The 25,260-nt window shown below is 38.9% G+C and overlaps 1 long non-coding RNA gene across 1 annotated transcript in view; it reads left to right on the plus strand.

The window, feature by feature from the left end:
* Nucleotides 1-21,671, plus strand: part of LOC117867667 — a 57,212-nt gene extending 35,541 nt beyond the window's left edge. The window contains exons 2-3 of the long non-coding RNA XR_004643467.1: nucleotides 20,170-20,231; nucleotides 21,389-21,671. This is a non-coding gene — a long non-coding RNA (uncharacterized LOC117867667). The remainder of the gene's footprint in view (nucleotides 1-20,169; nucleotides 20,232-21,388) is intronic.
* The last annotated feature ends 3,589 nt before the right edge of the window (nucleotides 21,672-25,260 follow it).

Raw genomic sequence — 25,260 nt, forward strand, 5'->3', positions numbered from 1 at the left:
TGCAACACATATCTTTTCTCCATCTGGGTCAGCACAAGCTGAACTGGGCTTCTCCCTCTTATACTGTGGTTCCAGTTGGAGCATGCCCATCTGGGGAGAGGGGAAATGGCTTCCTCAGTCCATAGTATGGGATTAACCTCTTCCACCCACTGTGTGGCAGGTATATCCCATCACACCCCCCCAATTCTTAATTCCGTTTTCTACTAGTGTGATCCAGATAAAGGCACTGTTTAATAACCTTGTCCATTCCCCCGGCTTTATTTCGTCTATTTCTTGCATTAGATGTATAACAAGTTTGGTAGAACCTCTCCTTTTTTAATGGTTTGACCAAATCAAACCAAAATCCATCTACTAGTGAGTTAATCTTAAAGTTTAATCCCTCAATATCTGCAGAATTCCATAAGGAGCCCCCAACTCCAATGCCACACAGCATTACCTTTTGGCTCTGTGGTTTTTGTGTCCTTTCTGGAGCCAGCCATAATCAAATGTCTTCCCTGATATTATTGGTAAAACATTTCTTATACGGGGCCGGGCAGGTTCCAGGCGACCTATATTTTGTAATGTTTAATATGAGTGGGAGGTGTATCCATACTACATCTTCTACCATTGCTTTATGTGTGGTTATTTGACAAAATAGAGGGGAGATGTTGACTGTGTTGAGAGGACAGTGGGGACATGTGGGCTCACAGTGCTGAACCACCCTCCGCCAAACCAGCAAATAAGAATTGATGATAATACCAACTCTCCTTCTGAATCCAGTGTCAGTACCGTCATTGTATATATGGCATACCCATAGCACTGAAATACCAGTGCATGCCATAGTTCCTTAAGTTCACATCAACCTGGACCTCAGTAGCCACCTTGACATTCCAGACTCACAGTAACTGGACTCCTGAAGCTGCAGCTGATCATCTGTCACAGAACAGTTCAGACCACATTTGTAGGTCTTGTAGGTAGCCAGAGACGACATCCACTCATTGCATGGTAAAACACCTCATGCTTCTATGACCTGAAGCATGGTGCCAGGTTTTTTTTTTTCACAAGACCGGGTGAACATTAATCATTGGCAGCGTGCCAACATCTCTAGCCTTCTAAATGGATAGGAATGACCCAAATAGCTGTAAAAATTTGCCAGTGGTCTAGTACTGCTCCAAACCACAAAAGTGCCCGCAATGTTGGAAACCACCAGCACAGTGTGGATGCAGATCTGCAAGATAAAAGGGGAAAAAATCATTTCTCGCTTCTCTCTTTTGCTTACTTTTGTGAGCTTTGAGCTGGCATGTGTGAACCCAACTTTATTTATTCCCTTTATTCTCCAGGTCTACCAAGTAGACAGAAGGGCCAAGTCAATTCAATACCATGCATGGACCATACCACTTTGCTTTTCGGATAGAGTGATAGTGAACGTTATCCTGGATCGTGACTTTAGATCCCTCGTGGTGCTCAATTAGATCTCCTTTGGCATAAAACTGGACTTTGGTCATCTGTTCTTCTGCTTTGTCAGTTGCCACCATGCTCTTTTGGACCTGAAACATTTACATCTACAAGTTCTATACCTAGGTTTCTAACAGCGCTACTGCAGCCAGATAGGCTGGAACTTGGTACCTCTAAGTCTGCACTCCCTAGCCCTGACGCACATTAGTACCAGCAGTAATACTTCATCCCAATCACTGCTATAGCATTAACCCCTTTTCTGAGTTCGGATTTAATGGTTCTGTTCATTCATTCAACCGGTTCTGCTGCTGCTGGATGATAGGGAACATAGAACTTCTGTCCAGAAGAATACACATTTCTTTGAAAATGGACCCCATGAATCCACTCCCATTGTCGGAGTCAATCACCTTAGGCTGCAGCTATCTTCAGAACTAATTGTACCCCAATTGTTTTACTGTAGTTAGGACAGTCATATTTTTGGGGAGGGGAAGGCCTCCACCCAATGTGAAAAAGCATCCACAACCACAAGCACATATTTATTACCCCTTAGGATTAAGGGTAACTCCCCAGGATAGTCTATTTGAATTCTTTCTCATGGCCCTCTAGGTGCCTGTCTCATAAGCACTCTCCTACATTTTCTGTTAATTGGGTCATATATGACACAGATTAGGCAAGCATCAAGATACTCCTTCTGGTCTCTTTCCTATCTGGACCATCACTCCATTTTTGCTAACTTGTCTTTGGCCCCTGCCTGTTTGGTGTGGCCATCCACAATGGACCCATGCACCCGTAGTAGCAGATCTTTTCACATATGCTGTGGTACACAACCACACCAAACCTTTTTTCTGGTTTTACACATAAAAGCCCCTGTTCTATTACTAAATCCTGACTTGCTACTTTCACTTCCTAGCTCCCAAAGAGGTCCTAGCTCCAATGTTTTGCAGCTGTTCTGCTTCAGCTTGTTGTGATTGTTGCTGACCTTGAGTGAAAACTGCTACCCATGACCATAGACGTCCAGTGACCGCTTGTCTGCTAGGTCAGCTGCCTGGTTCCCTTTCACCAGTGGCCCTTTTCTCCTGTGTACCCAAATTTTAGCCATGTCCACTTTGTCAAACTGCTTGGCAATATCATCCAGCATTTGCCACATGTTACTGAATTTGATCTCTCCTCCAACAGTAGCCCAGTACTCGTTCTGAGCCCACCAGGCCAACATTAACACAGCTCCCCTGAACACCAAATCTGAGTATAGAAGGATGGTACATTTAGAATGAGATCCCTTTTTGTCCATCAGCACCTTGATAACTGCTGCCAATTCTGCATACTGAGTCAATTTACTGACACAGTTATATGTAAATTATTTACATATAAAAAAGCAAACAGGATGTTAGGAATCATTAAAAAGGGGATAGAGAATAAGACTGAGAATATATTATTGCCCTTATATAAATCGATGGTACGCCCTCATCTCGAATACTGCATACAGATGTGGTCTCCTCATCTCAAAAAAGATATACTGGCACTAGAAAAGGTTCAGAAAAGAGCAACCAAAATGATTAAGGGTTTGGAACGGGTCCCATAGGAGGAGAGATTAAAGAGGCTAGGACTCTTCAGCTTGGAAAAGAGGAGACTAAGGGGGGATATGATAGAGGTATATAAAATCATGAGTGATGTGGAGAAAGTGGATAAGGAAAAGTTATTTACTTATTCCCATAATACAAGAACTAGGGGTCATCAAATGAAATTAATAGGCAGCTGGTTTAAAACAAATAAAAGGAAGTTCTTCTTCACGCAGCGCACAGTCAACTTGTGGAACTCCTTACCTGAGGAGATAGTGAAGGCTAGGACTATAACAGAGTTTAAAAGAGACCTGGATAAATTCATGGTGGTTAAGTCCATTAGTGGCTATTAGCCAGGATGGGTAAGGAATGGTGTCCCTAGCCTCTGTCTGTCAGAGGGTGGAGATGGATGGCATGAGAGAGATCACTTGATCATTGCCTGTTAGGTTCACTCCCTCTGGGGCACCTGGCATTGGCCACTGTTGGTAGACAGGATACTGGGCTAGATGGACCTTTGGTCTGACCCGGTATGGCCTTTCTTATGTTCTTATGTTCTTATTTATAATCATCCATCCCTTAGTTTTACTATTGTCAGATCTCCTTTCCTCTGTCTTTGTACATAGTGGGTACCACTACGTTCTTTAACCTTGCCAACATGCAGTTCTTTAAAGATTAGATGTTAGGGTGTTTGTTTAGATTAGATGTTGGTTAGATTAGATGTTAGTTCCAGTTTGGACTTGCCCCCTACCTCTGATAAGGTCTCCACTATTTAGGGTACCCATGAAGGTGTGACTCTTCTTATCATAATTAATCCCACAGCTGTAGCCATTGGCAAAAAACCTCCTTCCTCGTTCCCCCAAAGCATCATATTAGCCAAATCCATCACTAATTTTATTGTGTAGCTCATGCAATGAGTATATCGCTATGCAGTAATAACAGTTATATGGTAAGTAAAGGATTAAGGGGGAAGGAACTGATAGCAGAAATGCAAGAGACCTATAAGCCTAGATGTATAATGATATCTTAAGCATTTAGCATAAGCATAATGCCTTATAGCCTGAGTAGGAGTAGTTGTTCAATAAGTTAGCATGAGTAAGTAAACTAACAATGACCTTATGTCACAAGATGGCGCAAGGCTTTGTTGTTTTGTAATAATCAGAAAAGTTAAAAATTTCTGATAGATAATCATAAGATGCTAGTTTATACCAGTTTAAGATATATTTAGTTAGGGAAATCAGCTGATGTTTGATCATAAGAATGCCATGGTAACTAATTTGCATATATGCTAATAACTTTACGGTAAAAGGAGAATATAGGATAAGGGCACCCCAATATAAGTAAGGGCATTCCAATATAAGTAAGGGAAGGAATTATAAAAAAGGAAAAGGGGCTGACTCCCTACCGAATATATATTAAGTATAGTGGCATCAGCATAACACATTATAAAAATTGAATCCCAGCCTGTGCACTTTGGGAGGGAGAGATGTAGCCCTTGTGAGATGCCAGGATGATAACCATTGGTGATGGTGATGATGGTGAGGGGGAAGATGAGGAAGATAACTAACACTTCAGGTTGTTTTGCAAGGCATGATTTAAGTATATGGATGCTTAGCTCAATCTGTATTACTTCTAATATCTATATATATAACATTTAAAGTAGGAGTTCCTCCAATAATATAAACAGTCTACTCCTTTAACATGATCTCAACAACTTTCTGCTGTTTAATAAAATACTTCACACTTCATTATTTTGATTTGCCTCCACTTTGTGATATTAAATAAATTGTGGTGACTTCAGAATTCAAGTGCATGATACTGTGACATATTAAACCTGTTTTTGACATTTCTAAAAAGAGTAATGAAAACTCATAACTAGGCAATATTGCATCCTCTATGCTTATTTAGGGTGCCACAGCATGAATCACTAGTTGTTTTACTACATTCACCTTTCATTTAATGTGGTACAAATATTACAGGAGAGAGATATTTTCACAAATTAATTAGCAATTAAAAACTTTATTTATAAAGTCAGTTCATAAAGACGTCTTATTAAAATGCAAACTATTATTCCAGATGACTTTTAAATAAGAAATGAACAGAAATGCTAAAGATTGACTACTAACCATTCAAGAATAGCTTCAAAAACAATTTGTTGAATATTAATGAACTGAAAATGTCATTTCTGGCCCAATTACTACAAGTAATTAGTTTTTGTCTTTTTTTAATTATGGAGGAAGTGGAATTTTAATAAGGTCAATGTTACAATTACAGTTTTGAAAAAAATCCTAATTCTATTGTCATTGTATCTTATATAATACATGGAATTAACTTGCTAACAGCTGTTGATTTTAATGTAAATAAAGCAAAAAAATCATTTTGTTAATTTGATAGGAAGAGGAATTTTAATGAGAGCAGGTTCATGTTTAAAGCTGGGAAAATATTTTAGTTTCTCAGCCAGGAGCTCTGACAACAAAAGTGGAGGCATCATTATATACAAAGAATAAAACATTTTTATATACAAAAGAACTGCAGGCAGTAACATACAGTCATTCTTTCTATTAACATATTTGGCTGTGTATCTATTAAGAATACTGATATAATAACTACTTCCTAAACTGACCACAGATAGTATTCTTTACTAATACCTACTCCAAGTCCACTACAAGAACAAGTCTTTCTTCTCTATCAACAAAATTCAATCAAAATTGCATCATCTGCTGCAGTAATATTTGGAGGTGCTAAGATGTAAGTGTCATTGTCTGCTGTTTACATTGCTATTCATCATGTATGTGTCAAAAAGAATCTTCTTGCTAAGCGTTACTTGATGTCTGATTAAACTTGGTTAAAATTCAAGTCAGTTTTAACCTACATTTTTATTCAGTCTTTAGCAACAGTGCATGCATTTTATGAAAAAGACTACTACTTTAATGTTTCAGATACCCTATCCAAGATGCATGTATACATCTAGCACAAAGTCACAGTTAGGAGACATTTTTTTTATAGCTGAGTGCAATACCTTTGCTCACAAATTAGTTATGTGCACATGCCAATCAGTTTATTGCACTTACATTTTCACTTCTATGTACAATTATTCATTGTTTGCATGCAAATGATAATATTGGGGATGTAGTATAGTCCTGAGCAATTTGTGTATGAAAATATTGCCTTCACCTTTGAAAATTTAACAGAAGATATTTTGTATTATGGTATCACATGGTGAATTCTGTGTGGTTTCATTTGTAAGGTTATTGAAATGATCAACCTTAAGAACGTGTGAAGCTTACATAGGCTAAAATTAGATTTTTGGGAGAGTGGTGAGCATGGTTTGAAAGTTCTTTCTGCCTTTATATGTTCAGATTGGATTTTTTTACTCTTACCTTATTACAAAAATGTAGAACCTGAGTAAAATGTAAATTGTCTCAAACTGGAAATCACAGATTTCTGTGCTATCTCTTATATGTTCTTGGCAATTCTTTCAAGAAAATAGTACTTTGCAAAAATCAAGATGAACCCCATAAATTCCAAGAATGGCAATCAAGTCAGTATAATTGATAACAATGTAGGATACATCTTTTTTTGAGGGGGGCGGGGAAACTACAAGTAGAAGGCAGCAGCAAATAGTTAAGAGAGAAAAGCAGAAGGGCTTCAAAACTATGTTCCACTTTAGAAGAATAAAACACTTTGTGATATTTTGGTCATGCTAATCTTTTATTTTAAAAAATGTAACAGGAAGAAAATATTTCCAGCTGTTAAATGTATGTGTCATATAATTTACAATCCATTTAATTCTTCATGTCAGGGAATAGTATAAAAAGACATTGATTACTGGACTTTTATTATTTCACCTGTTGCAGGGTAGTGGAACTATTCTGTTGAAACACACCATTGCTGGATCAGAAAGGGCTAGATCAGTATTTTTTTTAATAAATAAATGAAGCTGATGGATTAAAAAAAACAGGTCTAAGAGAATCCGTAGCACATATTCCTAGGACTAGGTTGAACATTAGCTGAACTGAGTTGCCATGCCTAGCTGACAAGGGAGTTCAGATAAGGATTGTAAACCCTACCTTTAGATATGGGTTGATCCACAGCCCATCGAAGTAAGACCCTGAATACTAGATCCTGCCCCCAATTGAGGTCAATGGCAAAGCTTCCATTAACTCAATGGTGCAGGATTAGGCCCATAATGACATGTCCAGGGCTGGAAAGTCAACCCAGGTCTGAATTTAAGTCATGTGCCTGACTGACAAGACCATACTTCCATGATGCAGCTCCAGTAACTGTCAACAGGGCTGTATTTGTGTAGAGCAGAATCAGGCAAAACATGCACATATGTTTTCCTTTTAGAAGTAAATGAAGCAGAAGACTCAGCTGGATGCCCCCCCTGTACTTGGAATGCTCATAATTAGGGCCTGTAATGGGGTGGCTACTCCTCACTGGCTGAAAAGGGGTTAAAAGCAGCCCTAGGGAGGCTGCACCGAAGGCATCCAATCAGAGAAGGGCTGAAGGGAGCAGCCAATCAGGGCCAAGAAGGTTCATATAAAAAGAGAGCTGCTGGGAGCCCAGGGAGGAAGGACTGTGACAATGGAGGGCTGAGAGCACTGCCAGCATCCTGGGCAGAGCAGTGCTGCTAGCAGGAACCAGGGGAATGGGAGACAGCTCCTGGCTGGCTGCTGGGATTTGCAGGCTGAGGGCCGGAGGCAAGGGCAAAGAAGATGCTGGGGCCACGAGGAAGTGACCAGACAATTTGCTGCAGTAGCTACTAAGGGAAGTGGCTAAACAGTGGACTGCATGTCTCCCGGAAGTAAGGAGAACAGTATGTGGCATGGCCAGAGGACTGTGTTGCTGAAGAGGACACCGTGGTCCTTGGAGAGACATGGGTCCTAGAGCAGAAGTAATGGCCGTGAGGCACCACCCGAAGAAGGTGCACTAACACGCTGAGCTAATTCCCAAGATGGCCAGCAGGAGGCACCAGAGTGGTGATTGAACAGGGTCACTCAAAATGTATTGTGCAGGCCATTTGTTGCTGCCATTCTGGTCTTGTTCACTGTGGTATTTACTGTGCTTATCAAGTTAGATTTGTTACCAAAACCAGTGCTGAGTTATCCAAACATCACAAACACATTTTAACCAAATTTGGCAGAAGGGTGAGGGAACAAACTTAACTGGTCAGGTTTGGTATTAAGAAGAGACAAAAATGGATTTTTAGGAAACTTTCATAAAAATGAAAGATAGGCAAATGAAGAGTGCCTGGGCTAGAATTCAGAAAGAGCCATTTCAGCCCAAATGGTGACATGAAAACAGAAGGGGAAAACAACTCAGATAAGTGATTATCAAAAATGGGCTGCCTCAGACTACATTATATAATTGTTAATAGTAATTCTATCACATATGTGCTGTAATTATTTTGTTGATAAAAGTGACAGGAATCTTGCAAAGAGGATGAAAGCAATGTGATGTGAGATTTATACTGAATGTTGTGATCATAAGGGGCTAACATTTCCAGAAGTATCAGTAGTTTTGTTTGAGAAGCAATTTGATTTTTCTTTGTGTTTTTCCAGTCTAGTTCCTTTTCATTTGTAATCATGCTTAAATATAAATAATAACTAATGGGGCATCATTTTATCACAAAAAAAACCCTACAGGGAATGGGATTATGACTGTTTCAACCTGAACAAGAGCTCTATGTAGCTCGAAAGCTTGTCTCTTTCACCAGCAGTAGTTGGTCCAATAAAAGATATTACTTCACTCATGTCGTTTCACCATATTACCTGACAATCACAGTCCTAGAGCTGGTTGTCTTTAAATGCTGTTTTCTCAGTGTTAGTCACTGTTCTCCTCTTTCGATATGAAAGGTCTGGTTGCCACATGAAGCAGAAATATTATTAGATAGTCACAATCCATGGTGATGCAGGAACCTGATTGCGATCAGTATGCTGCATGTCATGGCCACTTAAACATTTCATGGTGACAGAACAGAGAACATCCTCCACCAAAAGCACAAGTCTCTCCCGCTCAAGCCTAATGAACAGGTAAATGTAAGCAGCAAAGGAGTCTATCTAGCAGAAGACAGTGGTATTCATATACACTAACCGATTCACTGCAGTTTGCACCATCTAGCTAAGGTACTTATATGGCCTCCATTGCCATAGCATCTGAGCTAATGTAATGTAGCCTCACAATACACTTATGAGATAGGGAAGTGCTATTATCCCCATTTATTTACAGATAGGACACTGAGGCACAGAGAAAGTAAGGCCCAGATCCTCAAAGGTACTTAGGCACCTAAATCCTGGATCACAGTTCCTCTGATCCTTCCTTAGGATAAACCTGAAAATGTCATGTAAATAGATAGTCCTGTTTCTCCACTTTATTCTATAAAAGCTTCATTTTAAATATTTCCCTTTAACAGTCTTATATTCTTCTAGCTTTCTTTTCCATCGTGCTTGAAAATAAATATGTGCAGAGTGACTTTTTCTAAGGAGTCTTTAATTAATTAAATGTTGAATGTTTTTCATCAGATGTGCTTTATACCCCCATTTCCTGTGAACCAAATCCAAGAGTCAAATGTGATATTTTCAACTACAAAAAATTAATGATAATAAATAACATTAATCAAAATTGGCTAGCAAAATTCATGATCTGAAGGTTTTTTCCCTGAAAAAAATGCAAATGTATGTTTAGTTATTCACAAACCATGTTATTAGTTTTATCAAAAATACTTTAAAGGGAAACATTTGTAAAATATTGTATTTTTACATTACAATAACGTAATTTGAAAGTGAAAACATAGGGTTTCATATTGTGGGCTCTGTACCCAGCTGATATGAATATTATTTTCCTCACAATATCAGTAAACCACCCAAATTTTGCTTATAATATATATTTTTTGTGATGCACAAACAATTGGAGACAAAAATTTTAAGGTTGTTCATTTAAGAATATTGCTTTGTTGTTGTTATGGAAAGCTGTCACGGCCTGCGAGGTATTGCTTTATAATACATGAAGTTCCATGAAGTTCCAGTAAGCCTCTTTAGGTAGCTTAATGTTTTAAAATAAAAAAGAGAGATTTTTCTAATATAGGTGCATATATTAAATAAATAATATATTAAAGAAAAAATTTTAGTACTGAATATATTAACCGAATGCAGAAACACTATTTTAAAATGGCACTATATTAAGAAAAAAATAAACAAGTTGTCAGAACATTCTGACATTGTATATTAAAGTGTTGTTTTAGTTGTGTTTATCCCAGGATATGGGAGAAATAAGATGGGAAAGGTAATATCTTTTATTGGACCAACTTCTGGTGGTGGAAAGAGACAAGTGTTCGAGTTTCACAGAGCTTTGAGCTTCACAGAGGGACCTGAACAAAAGCCCTGTGAATCTTGAAAGCTTGTCTCTTCCATCAACAGAAGTTTGTCCAATAAAAGATATTATTTCTCCCATTTTGTCTCCCTCATTGTATATTAAACATTTTAAATAAACTTCTCACAATCATTTGCACAATTATATCATTACAGCCAGGCATTCTGGGCCAATTGTCTATATGTTGCTAAATCATAGTAGTTGATAATCCATCATGATATTTTCCAAGTGTTCAGTTTCCAAAACATCATAACAAATTGCAGTTATATATACAAATTAGTGGTATCTACTTTGCAGAAGTGATAACTCTAGATAGCTATAGTTATTCATTACAGTGGTTTGCAATTTCTTGGTCCATCACAAGGTAACAGATTGTCTGTAACACTAATCTGTGTCATCATTACACGGATCTAAAAAAATATGTGTATTCTAAGAACCTTAGCCAGAATGACTATAAAGAAATTTAAGCTAGATCTCTCATCATCACTATACATAAAAATCAAGGTTCTGAACTTCAGTGATGGCTTGGCCACATTGATTTAGTAAGTGCAACTTTAAATTACAAGGAAAATTTAAAGCACACAGTTCAAAAAGTCTGTGTTCTTTAGGATGTATAGGGCTGACTTCAGATTTTGGTCTCCCATTCCTTAAATTGATATATGGCCAAAATTTTCAAAATGGGTTTGAAGTTCTTAGGCAGATTACATGAACATTTTTTGCCACTGGAGATGATAGAAAGGGTTAAATGGCCAATCCCTAAGAAGACAGTATCATAGGTTGGGAGAATGTGGACTGTTAGAGGTTTTGATGCGGACTGAGGTTCAAATAATCGTCACACATTTTAAGATGCTTTTTGAACCTGAACTCCCAGCTTTCTGAGGTTCTGGGTTTTTATCACCATCAGTGTTGTTGGTTTTTTTTTTTTTTTTTTTTATGTTATGGGTATTTTCCCATTGTTAAGGTTGCTTAAGAGTGGCTTGTTTTTTAAGACTGTAGCCTCAAGTTTTATTCAAAATCTCAGACCATATAAAACATTTATAGAAAAAGATATATGTAGTGGCAAAACGTAATATTTAATGGGTTATATTGCATTCAGTATGATTTATACAATTGAAATATATTTCAGTGTTACATAAAATATTTCCATCTGTTTAAGGATTGCAGAGAATAAATCCAAATAGGAAAGATGCATCAGCTGTTTTTAATAGAAAACTGAAAAATGTATAACTTGACAAAATAAATTATTGATAATCTTATAAATGTGTTAAACAGTCCCTACATAAATATGTATGTAAACAGAATGAATTTTGTTATGGAGTAATCAAGAGGGTGGTATTTTGCAAATGTAATATGGAGCACATATATATTCTGGATGAGGAAAGCAGAATATATTTTGTCAAATATTATCTAATTCATTATATTTACTAAAGTATTGTAATCAATGTACATTTAATATGTAAAATGATTAGCCTATTTGGCAAACTGACTAAAGCATGTTATATAATAAAGTAACGATAATGGTTTTCTGAAACACATTAGTCCAGATTACCTGGTGCAGTGTGGCTGCTTTATACTACATTATTATCATCTGACCATGAAACTGGTTAGGACTTGATCCAAAGATCATTGAAGTCAATCGGAAACTTTAACAGCCCATGGATATTACCCCAGTGTAATGGTGATCTTCAATAACCAAGAGATAATGTAACTCTATGCCACAAACCATCTTCATTTCACTTTTATGGACTGTGGCCAGTGGAGAGGGGGTATGGTCAGGATGCCCACGTACTATGTCATTTCCTGGTTGTGGGTTTGGTTAGCTGTGACTGTTGCAGCTTGGCATAAGTTAGAGCAGTGGTTTTCAAACTTTTTTTCTGGTGACCCAGCTGAAGAAAATTGTTGATGCCCACAACCCAACGGAACTGGGGATGAGGGTTTTGGGGTGTGGGAGTGGCTCAGGGCTGGGGAGAGGGTTGGGGTGGGAGTGAGGGCTGCAGGGTGGGACTGGGAATGAGGGGTTCTGGGGGGTAGGAGGGGGCTCTGGGCTGGAGCAGGGAGTTGGGGTGCGGGAAGGGGTCAGGACTCTGGACTGGGGGTGCAGGCTCTGGGTGGGGCTGAAGATGATTGGTTTGGGGTGCAGGAAAGGGTTCTGGGTTGGGGGGGCTCAGGGTTGAGGCAGGGGATTGGGGCACAGGCTTACCTCAGGTGGCTCCCAGTCAGCGGCGCAGTGGGGGTGCTAAGGCAGGCTTCCTGCCTGTCCTGGCACTGTGGACCATGCTGCACCCCGGGAGCAGCCAGCAGCGGGTCCAGCGCCTAGGTGGAGACATGCAAGCAGCTCCGCATGGTTCTCACCCATAGGCACCGCCCCCACAGCCAATGGAAGTGTGGAGCTGGTGCTCGGGGCGGGGGCAGCGTGCCAAGCCCTGTGGCCCCCCTGCCTAGAAGGCGGACCTGCTGCTGGCCACTTCCAAGGTGCAGCAGGGTGTGAGAATAGGTAGGAACTAGCCTGTCTTATCCGGACAGCACCGCTGATGGGACTTTTAATGGCCTGGTTGGCGGTGCTGACCAGAGCCGCTGCAATCCAGGGCCTTACATTCCGCGGCCCAATACTGGGTCGTGACCCACAGTTTGAAAACCACTGAGTTAGAGCAGCCCTCTGGGTTAATACTTCTTCAATGGGACTACCCAGGGTAGTAAGTAGAGCTTTGTTTTGTGAAGGATTATGAAATTTGGCTTTTTCCCCTAAATCACAGCAAAACCCCCACATTTAGAAGTTTTTCCTGAAGGAAAAAAAATCAGTTTGTGTCATGAACACATTTTTCTTCTACAAAATCAAAAAAAGACTTTATTTTGTACTTATTTATAATATATAACATAACACAAACTATCAAAAATCAAAATGGAAAGTAATTTGAAAATCAAAAATGGAAACATTTCTTTTGGAAAGTGTGGAAATGTCACTTCCACACTTTTAGAATTTTTTTTCCTGCTTTCATGTTTTTCAAAATTAAGACCCAAATTTGTAAAGCATTTTGATTTTGACAGAACTGCATATGCTGATGAAATATGGCTCCATCAAAGTTTCTCTGCCTAGTTTTAATAATAAGCACTACACCTACTAATAAGAGTTGATCAGAACATGCTGGAGAATGAAACACAGACTGAGGGCTATATTTTAAAGCAGAAGATCATGCCCTAAATTAATGAACTGTAATGTCTGGGTATGGGGTATGGCTAACCATGCAAATACCAGGCATTTATTTGGGGCCAGCGTGGTGCAAAATGGCCTCCATAACAAATAACCAGTATTCAAAGTTGTCCTCCTTTAGCCTAACTCCCCTTCACCACCCCACCCCACCCCAATTCAGCCCATTTCACTTCCTCCTGCAAGGTGGAGTAGTGGTGGGAAATGAGGGTACCTAAGTGTGCGAAGACTTAAGGTTTCCCCTTCTTCCTCCAGGCTAATAGGATCCATCAGTTATCTCCCAGTCTCTGGTCCATATTTAACTCTGGGAGCTGGCCCCTTTGAGACAGTCATCTATACCAGACACCCACTGCAAGGGGTGACAGAGTTATGAATTCTATTTATAAATTTACAACTTTTAAATGCTGTCCTTACTCCTTCTGAACCTAAAACCTGACCTCCAGGATACTACCAGGCTGGCACAAAGCAAGCCGCATCAGACACTGCCTCAGTCTTGACCTGAGGGAAAAAATCCTTTCTGATTCCAAAATCTGTGATGGGTCAGACCCACAGCATCTTGGAGACACAGTTTAAACAATGCCTCCATTGTGGGACATGTAGGTAAGGGCAGGGGTGGGGGGAGAGGAAGCGCAGCAGCCACAGCGCACAATGCATGGAGGGATTCATATGCAAGAAGTGGGGGTGGATGCATGAGAGAAAAGGATCCCTCTCCTCCCCCACGCCCCAGCCTGGACAATGGGAGCAGGGAGAGGCAGAGAAATCTCACCTCATCCCCAGGTCTCCTCCCAGCCCACAGTATCCTTGTGTATTCTGGGCAGCAGGAAGGCCCCAGAGCAGCCAAGCTTGATCTTCCCTTACCTCCTCCAGGGGTTGTTTTCCAGTTGGATGGGTGGGGAGGAGGGGCATGTGCAGGATAAGGATTGATGATTAGCAATGGCAGGAAAGTAAATGCAGAAAGCAATTATATATGAATGCTTAGTTCATTTGGAGTGAAACATATATTTTGTTTACATCTTGTACAAGTGTGCCTAAGAGGCATTTTCGGTCTTGTATTCTTGTCTAGCCCCACAGATGTACCTTGCTGAATTTAACCTTTTAGCTAGTGTTTGCGTGCAACACATTTTGTCAAATTCCTTAGATGTGATGCATCATGCCAGAAATGGATGTGGCTTTTGTATGACTCAAGATGACAACAGGCAGATAGACTCCAAACTTGTACTTTTGGTGCTTTGCTGAAGAACACTGTGCCTATACAGTGAATTCACTGTATTGTATTGTAGGGTCAGAATCTGCAATATTTAAAGTAAATGAATGTGCTAACAAGTGTAGAAACAACTATCTCATGTTCTTAGTATATATAGGCAGAGACCTTGCATTGTTTGTAAATGTCAAACTGTCTTTGTTATAATGAACCAAATAATTTATAAACGCCAAAAGCACTGAAGTTTATATCTGAACCTTCCTAGAGGACTGTTCTGATGTGGGATTTCCTTGTCTTTGGGGATTGTTGTTTTTTCCTTAAGCTATACAGTGTAAACTAATTAATAGTAATTAGTACTGTTAAATTCTAGTGATAACTTTCCATTATTACTTAGGGTCAAGATATGCAAAGCATACAAAGTAATTGTGTTAATTACATTGTTTCAGGCTACATTTGTAATTAAACTTAAAGCAATCTAAGAATGTTTACAATGTTTAAAATAATATTTGACCTAGAATTTCAGTTTATGTAGACTTTCAAATGAAATCCTGTTTCCTTGAAATTTAATTATAATGTGTTATGCATATTCATATCTGTCTCAATATATTCATGCAAAGTAATCCACTGAGATGTACAGTAGTATCTTCTTTATCAGGGCACCTTTTCATAGCACAAACAGCAGTTTGCAGCCAGTACAAATTCAGAAGAGAAATAATGTTGCACAGTTATGGGCTTATCTCTCTCTCACACACACAAACAATGCATAGAAAACATAATGATAAATTAATTTTCAAATGTTACATTATGCTTTACATTTTAAAGTGTGAATCTGAAACAAACAAACAAACAAAAACTAGTGTTTGACCTTGAGAAGGTATTTTTGGTTCATTGGTCTATTCTTTGTTCCCAGTTGAAACCCCTGTTTATGAATGGAATTGGCAAGTCATAACCTAGAGGTGGCTGAAACAGAGCTGGCTACATTACCTTTGTACATTTTTTTGTCATTTAAAACTACAGGATCACACTGATAAGTGCTTTGATTATTTTGCAACAACAGAATGGTTCGGATTTCTGATTATCAGCTTTTCTTTAGACCACTTCATCATTCCCAGTCTCTGGTATGGTGTAACACTGTTGCAAAAAAGCAATCATTCTTGGATGTATTAGCAGGAGTGTGTTAGCAAGATGGAAGAAGTAATTCTGCTCTACTCCACGCTGATTAGGCCTTAACTGGGCACCACACTTCAGGAAAGATGTGGACAAATTAGGAAAGTCCAGAGAAGAGCAACAAAAATGATTAAAAGTCTAGAAAATATGACCAATGAGGGAAGATTGAAAAAATTGGGGTTGTTTAGTCTGGAGAAGAGAATACTGAAGGGGGACATGATAAGTTTTCAAGTACATGGAAGATTGTTACAAGTTAGAGGGAGAAAAAATGTTCTCTTTAACCTCTGAGGATAGGACAAGAAGCAATGGGCTTAAATTGCAGCAACGGCAGTTTAAATTGGACATAAGGAAAAACTTCCTAATTGTCAGGCTGGTTAAGCACTGGAATAAATTGCCCCAGGAGGTTGTGGAAGCTCCTTAATTGAAGATTTTTAAGAGCATGTTAGACAAACACCTGTCAGGGATGGTCTAGATCAGCAGTTCTCAAACTGTGCATCAGGATTCCAAAGTGGGTTGTGATCCCATTTTAATGGGGTTGCCAGGGCTGGTTTAGACTTGCTGGGGCCCAGGGCAGGAGCCCAAGCCTGAGGGCTTCAGCCTGGGCAGCAGGGCTCAGTTTACAGGCCCCCTGCCTGTGGCTGAAGCTCTTGGCCTTCGGCTGTGGCCCCCAAGCCTGGGGAAGTGGGGCTTTGGCTTTGCGCTCCCCCCCCAACCCCTCAGGGTGGCAGGCCTTGGGCGGGCTCGGGCTTCAGTCCCCCTCCTGGAATCCTATAGTAACTTTTGTTGTCAGAAGGGATCACGGTGCAATGAAGTTTGAGAATCCCTGGTCTAGATAATACTTAGTCCTGCCTTGAGTGCAGGGGACTGGACTAGAAGACCACTTGACATCCCTTCCAGTCCTACGATTCTATGATTCTATAATAAGTCCCAACACTGGATGTATATGATATCTAGCTAATCTTTCATAGAATGCTAGAATATTTTCCCCTGCTTAAGCTGCTTTCTATTTGCATATAACCTCAACTGACGTAAATCCCCCTCTATACTTCTCCCTACTTTAACCCCTAGATTAGCATGTTAATTAAGAAGGACATAAATTAACTAGGATGAATGAAGTCTGAACTTCTCATTATTCATCTTGCTTGCCTTCACCAAAAGCATCTACACTGAGGTTAAGCACGACAGAGAAAGCAAACAGCAGTAGAAAACATGACAAAAATCAAAAGAGAGTACATAGGCTATGTGACTGTAGAGCCAGAATTAGACGTGAGAAATACCAGAGGAATGATCAATATTTTTGAAAGCACATTTTTTCTGTCTGTGTGCCTCCTAGTATATAATTACTCATCTTCCCCTGTTTTTGATCTTAACAATCTGAACCCTTTAATGTTTAGCCTCAGTTAGTATTTCTGGTCCCATTATATAGCCTTTGTTGTAGCTAGACTAAATGGATTTCCAAACAGTCTTGTTTGTAGCAATTTCCCCCTATTTACTGTAGAATGCACTTGGTTGGATGTAGAGCTAGGTTGAATATGCCAACAATGAATAAAATTTCCATCTTTCGGTGTTCCTGCCTTCTGAATGGTAGAGTTAATTTTATTTTTATTATGAAATCCACTTACTTCCCAATAGGTTACTGTTGTGTTTTTGTTGTTGTTGTTCTCACACCTGAAAACAATTGTACAGCCTTACAGAGGTGATATTTCTAAAGAATTAACCTCCCTATTTTAGCACAAACAAGACAAAGACATTCAGGTACACCTGAAAATCATGGTTTTCAAGCATACATCCTGTTTCAGTGTATAATATTTATAATTCATTATTTGTATTGTAGTAGCCCATTGTGATGTCAAACAGAGATCAAGGCAAAGGTAGATTATTTAGATATGGTATCTCCACATCCCTGCAGAAAGATCCATTGTTCTTAAAGCATAGCTGATAAGGAGTTTCTCAGGCTACGAATTTTAAAAAGCACCCAATATCTTTTTTTTCTCTGTTTTCCTAACATTGAGCTACTTTGTATTATACAAAGTTGCAGTGATGAGAATTAAAGGAATAATTAAACACAATTGTCTCTATTACAGAAAAAATCTATTTTGCCTAACAATATTTGCTGTCTGATAAATCTCATCAATGTAATTTGGGGGGAATGGATCAACATTCATGTTGTGTTTTCCGTCAATACCCGGGCCGGGGAAACTAATGATCCAACCAGCAGACCAAATTCGGTGATGAATCCTGGTCATGTGCCACCTGAGGCACATTGCAGTGGATCTGTAAGCTGTACTACATCCATGGCCATCTTAAGGCTTTGCTAAGTGTATACAGTAAATGATGAGGAGATTTTTAAAATATTTCATTTAAAACCAATTCACTTATCAGCTGAACCATCCACAGCTTTCGCTAACAAAAGGATTTTGTTCAATTAGCAAGTGAATGCAAGTGAATTAGCAATGTGTGGGTCATTTTCTCCCAACAAGTTTTAGACTATCAAAACCCCTGACAACCCAGCTACTATCCGGGTGACTCCAATGGCCTGAATCACATCAACAAAAATAGCCTGGCATTGCTCAATAGGTGTACTTTTCTCCACTTCCCAAAGGGTCCTTCCAGCTCATTATTGATCACTTAGACAAGAAAAAGCTTGTTCAACCATCTGCTGCTCACTAAGGTGCATTATAAATTACTCTGCTACCTTAGAAGGCTCAGCCAAGTTACAGGTTCTGATGCTCCTCTCTCTTCTACCAGGATAAATGAGAAATAATTCCAATGAAGTAAAAGCAATGACTGACCAGTGTAAGGGATTGCAGAGTCAAACCCAAAGAATTCTCCCCTTTTCTAGAACTGAAGACTTTGGACCAGATTCTCTGTTGCTCATCTATACCAATGTAATGTGATTATAGGAATATTAGTCAGTAATAAGCTTCCAGATGGATGAACTATTGTATGTGTAAAATATCAACACATTTTCTATTTTTCCAAAAATCTCTTTCCCCCGCACTTTGTTAATAGAGCAGTTAGACAGGCCTATTGACAGCCGTATCAAATGTCATCAATGAAGTCAATTGTTAATGTGATTCATGTCACACTGCTCAGAGTACACAGGACTGCTGAGCCTCAGAACCACCTACACCTTCAAACAGATATGGTGACAACAATTAACACCCAGGTGAGAGAGCTGGATGATTCTGAGACAAGATGGCTTAAAAAACAACAACAAGAAAACAAGTTTCATCATAAAATGGGGTCAATTCTGCTATCTATTCATATAGGATAGCACTTATTAATTAATAGTCTCATTGGTTCTGACTACCAGTAAATACATTAGTGGTGATTAAGATTATGTTTAAATTAAATCCTTTTGCCATTTACATTAGACTACTGCTAAACAAGAAAAGCCTAAAATCCTGGCAATCAATTTTATCTTCCATTGTTTCATATTCTGAGGGGTTCTATTACTGGCTCTGAAACTGATCTGCTGTGCGATCTTGAGTAGGTCATTTGACCTCCCTATGCCTTTGTTTCCCTTCCCACCCTTGTCTTTTCTATTGGAACATGAGCTCTTCAGGGCTGGGACTGTACCTACTGTGTTGGCCCTGTGCAAACACTATGCATCTTTGTCTTGGTTGGGGCCTTTAGTTGCTAGTGTAATACAAATAATAAATAGTAATAATTTTCTCCAAAGTCACTTTTTAAAAAGTAGTATTGTGAGACTCTTAGGGCTTGTCTACATTACCAACAGGATCGACGGGCAGCGATCGATCGAACGGGGGGTCGATTTATCGCATCTAGTCTAGCTCTTACTTGAAAGTGATCCGCTTCTAGTGAAGTTCATATCTCTGCTCAGGAGCACTTCTAGCTATGGGACAGGGGCTCATACTTTCTCCATGTAGGGCTCACAAAGGTAGAACCAATTGTCATCAGATTTTAGGCTGAGCCAGAGTCTTATCGCCTTCCTTGTATGTTACAAAACATTCCTCTATATGCAGGCATTCTTCTAACAACTGAGCAAGACATCTAAATCAACTTAGATTCTGACCCTTCAGCAAATTGGCTACAAAGGAGAAGGGGTTGGAGAGCTATGGTCCCACTGAGGAGCATCCTTTGTGCAAGAATCATTAGAGGCACCAGAAACTTTAAGACTGCTCTGAATACATTTGCAGTGTTTTGAGAGAGGGATTTATGTCCAATACTATCCAGAAGAGTTTTAGCACAGAATTATGCCTTTTCTCTTTCAGTATTCAGAGCACCATGACTGTTCTCATTTCTGAAAGAAAATGGAATCTAAGACATTTCAAGGGTGAGTTCATTTTGGATTTAAATCACTAAAGTCAAGGAGATGGGAGAGGCTTATACTTCAGTGCTGAGATAATGCTGCCTTTCTTGTAGCTATTCATTTTCATAACTATATATTTTGGCTGCAAAGCTCCAAACATTCTGATAAAATAAAACAAAAAAATGGTCATTTTTAAAAGAAAAATTAATTAATAAAATAATCACAGGAAACTATACATTTTCTATCAACAAATCAGTGTTTCCCATTACTCACATAGGATGAGGTTGATTAATTTCCCACAAACACAATTTGTTTTTTAGAATCATGGCATTGCATTGTACAGTACCATATTGTGTACTAACTATGAATGTGAATAAATATATTATGAATGCTAACTAAACATGGAGAAAAACTATATTTGTTGAATAAGAGGGTAAGGAAACCAAAGAAAGCTGGACTGTAAATGTAAAAGTTAGTTGTTAAATATTCTGCTTTTATAGAATTCAAAGGTGTTTATCATTTACCTATATTTATTGATGTCTAAGGCAAAGATTTCCTGTCCTCATAATCAGAGTGCACAGTTTTGTTCTGCCATTTAGAAATTCAGTATACACATTTCAATAATGTAAATCTATTAATATTTTATTACCAATCTCAGATTCCACCTTCTAGTCATACCTAGGAGAGATGTATAAATGGATAATGTGTGCATTTGTTACTAATAAAACCATTAATACACTGCATACCTAGGCAATTACATTTTAAAAAGCCATTAAAAATGTCTAATTTTGATATAATGGACTGATATAAATAAAAATAATGAACTGGAATTTCCTCATGTCTTGCACATGTATAGCATCAGAGGAATATTCTTCCTCATAATCTGTAATGGGTTGTCACAGAAAGGCTGAGTTAACAAGGAATATTGATGATTCTTTACAAAACATTAATAATTTGTACTTCAGCACTTGGATACCAAGGTGAAAGATGCCTTCAAGACAGAGGCATTTCAGCTGGTGTAACTCTTGAGGAAAAAATATTCAACATTTCTTGTCTAGTTATTTAGATTCAGTTAGCATGTATCTTGGAATTGAAAAAAGGGTGTGCCTCAGTTTGATAATGTAATACTTACTCTTGAAAGGTTATTTTTAGTGTTTTCAAATAATTTTATTTTTAAGCAGATTAGAAATTTCAAGCAAGATCTCACTTTCTTTTCCCGAAAGACTGTGTAAGTTATAAAGACCAACAAATGAAGAATGAACAGAATGACCTCAGAAACACTATGAAAATGAAACTTGACTGGGGCCTCAATCCATCTCCTATTGAAGTCAGTGGAAGTCAAAAATCTCTGTATTTAATGGAAGTTGGATCAGACCCTAAACGAAAAGGGAAGGGTTGTTTGTTTAACTGTTGAAAATGGACCTATGTCAATTTACACCAAATGAAGATTTGTCCCTTTAAAAAGATTGGATGCTAAAGTATTAAAATCATTAGTAAAAATTGGAAATTCTTCTTTTTTTGAATCAAAGCATACTTAAAGGCATTACATATTTTGAAAACGGTACCTTTCATTATTTAGAACAATACTAGATATTTTTCTTCCATAATTTTTAAAAGAGTTAATGTTGTCACCATGCTGTCATACAGAATTTGTCATTAGCTGGCCTTTAGGCAAGCTCGCAGGACTGCTGGTATCTTAGTGACATTCAGTCTTACAGAGAAACATAAGTGTTTATTTTTTTTAACTGAGTCAATAGAAGTTTCACAAAGGAAGGTTCAGTATTATGTTGATGTTACCTGTATTCATTTTGCAGAATGGTGTCTCACAAGAAATTCTGCAGAGCTCTTATCTATTCTAGGATTAGGTGACCCTTCACTGTCCCACAGTCCTTTTTTATCTGAAATGCTTAAGGTTTTATCTTCAGTACCTAATGTTTAAAGATAGGCTCTATGTATCTAAAAAGTGTCAAAACAATTTCATTGGAAAACTAATAATTCACTAAAAGAACGAGGAGTACTTGTGGCACCTTAGAGACTAACACATTTATTTGGGCATAAGCTTTCGTGGGCTAAAACCCACTAAATGTGTTAGTCTCTAAGGTGCCACAAGGACTCCTCGTTCTTTTTGCTGATACAGACTAACGTGGCTACAACTCTGAAACCTAATAATTCACTGATCATTAATATTCTTGTGTGATGTACGTACGGCATATGTACGAAAAGTCATGGATAGGTGCTAGAATTATGTTCTTAAACTGTATTTGGCAAGCAATGAATAAGCACAGTCTGTCCTAGAAAAAGGAATGTATATTTGTTTGTCTTTCAAGCCTGTTTGTCAGGCAGAGGCAATGAAGGACAATTTACATATAAAGTAAACAAAGCTATCACACTAACAAGTGGGGTAGAAGACAGCATGGCAGCTACATCCCAGCAGAAGAGAGAAACTTTATCTGAGTTATAAAGACCCAGGATCTGAACCTCAAATGATAAGCAATGTAGTTTAAAGGTATATCCAGTAAGGTCTTATGAAAGCTAATGACATAGTAGAGGTTAATGTCTTTGTAAAATGTATGTAGTACCATGATGAGTAATTATGAATATTCACAATTATTATACTTTAAAATCTGTGACTATAAGGTGTTTAAACCAGGCAGGTCTGTTGGAGATTATAAACTGACAGGAAGGGAAGAACAGCATGAAGTTATTTTGAGTCTGGGGACAAAACAGTGAATTTATGTTCTGAAAAGGCTCATTGCCATTGTGAGAATGATTGCTATCTAAAACCTAGCACTGCATGGCACTTCAGATCAGCTGTATGTGCCAAACAATGGAAACTTCCTTAAAATTGTGGAGCTGATGGCTGAGTTTGATGCTGTACTCCAGGAACATCTAAGAAGAGTCACCACCCAAGAAATGTACACACTATCTTGGAAAAACAATTAAAAATGAAATCATACAGTTACTGGCAATAAAAGTCAAACAGAAGATTGTGGCAGATTTGAAGTCAGCAAGATATTACTCTGTTATTCTGGACTGAACACCTGACATCAGCCATACGGAACAAATGATTTAATGGTGCGTTTTGTAACAACAAGAGAACCTAGTGAAAATGTCCCTGCAATGGTGACTGTCAGAGAGCATTTTCTAAAATGTATTGACATTGATTATACTACAGGAGATGGTATGACAAATGTGCTTCTTAAAAAGCCAGAAGATACAGGAATTGTGATAGCTGACATGAGAGGTCAGGACTACGATAATGGTCCCAACATGAGAGGAAAGAACAGAGGAGTGCAGACACGGATCCAAGAGTTAAACCCTCGAGCTGTTTTTGTCCCATGCAGTTCTCATTCATTGAACTTGGTGGTCAGTGATGCAGCATCAGCTTCTAGTGAGGCTGCTGAATTTTTTAATGTAATTCAAAGCATCTATGTATTTTTCTGTTCATCAACTCATCGATGGCAAATTTTGAAGCAACATCTGGGAACATCCTCTCTGACATTGAAACCACTGAGTGCCACATGATGGTAAAGTCGAGTGGAGGCGATAAAGCCTGTGAAACACCAAATTGGGCAGATAGATGATGCCATAGTTGCCATTATGGAGGATAATGCTATGACAGGAACTGTTCATGGGAGAACAGTGGCAGAGGGAAATGAAATCACCAGAAACACATAACTTCAAATTTCTGTGTGGCTTAGTGTTGTAGCATGACATACTGTTTGAAATAATGTTGTAAGCAAGAGAGTCCAAGGTGTTAACCTTGATATAGCTGGAGCAATGGAACAACTGGACAAAGCAAAGTCATTCCTACAGTCTTACCGGTCAGATGTGGGATTTCAAAATGTTCTGAAGAATGCACAGAAGTTGGCAGAGGAACTTCACACTGAATCTATTTTCCCACCCATTCAAGAATATAAGAGTCACCGAAGAAGACATTTTGATTACAAGGCACGGGATAATCCCATAAGAGACCCCAAACAACAATTCAAAGTTGAATTCTTTAACCAGGTGCTAGATTGTGCAATACAGTCAGATGAAGAACCTTTCATGCAGCTCAAGGAAGACAGCAGTATATTTGGGATGTTGTATGATATTCCAAAACTCCTCACTATATCTGAAGAAGACCTACACCAGCAATGCAGGGCACTAGAGACAGTGTTGACACATGATGACATGCGCAATATTCATGCAAGTGATTTAGGTGAAGAACTGAAAGCCTTTTCAAGGTACATTTCAGCAGGATCAACTCCAAATGCTGTTCTGGAATATATGTGCACAAATAAGATGACCATCCTCTTTCCAAATGCTTTTGTTGCTCTGTGCATACTTCTAACACTTCCTGTAACAGTTGCCAGTGGAGAACGCAGCTTCTCCAAGCTGACGTTAATAAAAACACATCTACGCTCCACAATGACACAGGAGAGTCTGGTCGACCTTGCAACTATCTCACTAGAGCATGAGCTGGCCCAGACTGTGGACCTTCAGCAGGAAGCAGTTCAAATCTTTGCAACCAAGAAGGCATGGATAGCACCACTTTGATTATTCAAACAGATAAAAATGCCAGTGTTTACTATGCAGACAAGAAAAGTTATATTTGCTGTTCAGGTGTTTGAAAGTTAAGTCTTACTTAAAATTTTTGAACAAGACATTTTAAGTTGTTAGTTCTCCTTTTTTGGGATAGGTAGCAGAGCAGTACCATGAGAGGTGTAGAACAGGAATAAGGCACAATTGAGACCTTTCAGTGTTTTGGCCCAAGCGAGGGAGCATGTGGGCATCATTTGAGCTCCCCACCTCAGGTGCCAAAATGTTGTGGGCCGGCCCTGGCTGGCACAGCTCACATTCCTTTCAACACTCTATGCAGGGTGATTTTCCACCAAGAACAGGCCTAAGAATCCTTCTGCCACTGCTTGGCCTTCAACTATAGATGGACCGCTCACTTCTGGTGTCCCTTTGGTTTTGAGTGCCTGGGACTCTGTTCTCCTTTTCAATGGACATTCTCAGCTAGTATGCCCTAGCCTTTCAGAAGTGTAACAAATATACCTTTCTAGAT

This window comes from Trachemys scripta, chromosome 1 (genome assembly GCF_013100865.1).
Source record: "Trachemys scripta elegans isolate TJP31775 chromosome 1, CAS_Tse_1.0, whole genome shotgun sequence".
NCBI classification, from domain to species: domain Eukaryota; kingdom Metazoa; phylum Chordata; order Testudines; family Emydidae; genus Trachemys; species Trachemys scripta.